Source organism: Penaeus monodon, chromosome 17 (genome assembly GCF_015228065.2).
Source record: "Penaeus monodon isolate SGIC_2016 chromosome 17, NSTDA_Pmon_1, whole genome shotgun sequence".
NCBI lineage: Eukaryota > Metazoa > Arthropoda > Malacostraca > Decapoda > Penaeidae > Penaeus > Penaeus monodon.
The window spans coordinates 44545193-44546244 of record NC_051402.1 but is presented as its reverse complement, the minus strand read 5'-3'; the positions used below and the strand labels follow the sequence as shown (position 1 = coordinate 44546244).

The 1052-nt window shown below is 38.6% G+C and overlaps 1 protein-coding gene across 1 annotated transcript in view; it reads left to right on the top strand.

The window, feature by feature from the left end:
- Positions 1–1052, top strand: part of LOC119583807 (nipped-B-like protein B) — a gene marked incomplete at its 3' end in the record, with an annotated part of 56541 nt that overhangs the window by 54954 nt on the left and 535 nt on the right.

The window sequence follows — 1052 nt, the reverse complement described above, 5'->3', positions numbered from 1 at the left end:
ACCTTACAAATAAACTGGATAGCTATTTCGCTGATTTGTTTGGATGAATAGAAACCAAACACCTGATAGTCATGAAACTGAAGGATAAGGGAACATAACACACTGTTCAGCCCACAGTCCAAACAGGCTGAGGCTGGTTGCCATGACCATTCCTTTATATCAATGGTGGCATGAAAGGATAAAGATACTATGAGGGAAGAGAATATAATGCTTAATGTGAATCCAACCAGTGGTTAGCTCCAATTAAACTTGCAATCCATCAGGTGAAGGAAGCAAGGAGGATTTATGGGCCCCTTAGTACATAGATGGTCACACCATGAACTGCTTCATCCTTCATTTATCATATTGAGGGGTGTACAAAAACTACTGGCCTTGAAAATGATGGTAATGGATTAGTGTTTTGCCATTCTATCTAGTAGGGGATTACCATAACTTTACTATTTTGGATAGAGCTGCAGCACTCCACCCCATTATAAGAATGTGCTAAAATGTGCAAGATTAGAGAAAAATAACTACAGAGAGCAAAAAGAGGAAAAGCATAAGGAAACAGTTAGACACACAACAGTAGTTTGTTCACATCCTGCTGTTTCCATTGAAAGAGTAAAGGGAGATAAGGAGCCAGAAAAATGCACAATAGGAAAGAAATACACTTGTTCACACAGTTACCGCAAGCTCTCCTACCCCTTCTTTTTGCAAAAATAAAATGGAGAAAGAGGGGAGACACCTTAGATCAGGAGAAAAAAAGGAGAGGGGAGCAGAAGAAAACAAAACAATGGCACACATAAAACCTGTATAAGACACAAACTTCACCCTTCCCCAGAAAGAAGTAAATGCACCATACCTTAACCCAGTGTTTAGAATTTTTTATGAAATGTCTCTGCACATAGATGGCTCTGCTAGTGCTTAGCCACAAAAGAGTCAATTAGTAGACCTTGTGGCTGTACCTGATTTCACCTTTCCTTGAATTTATGGGATTATGTTATCAATATTGATAGTGTTATTTTTATTATAGACGCTATAAATCCTCTAATGTTACCGACATTAGTAGTGGC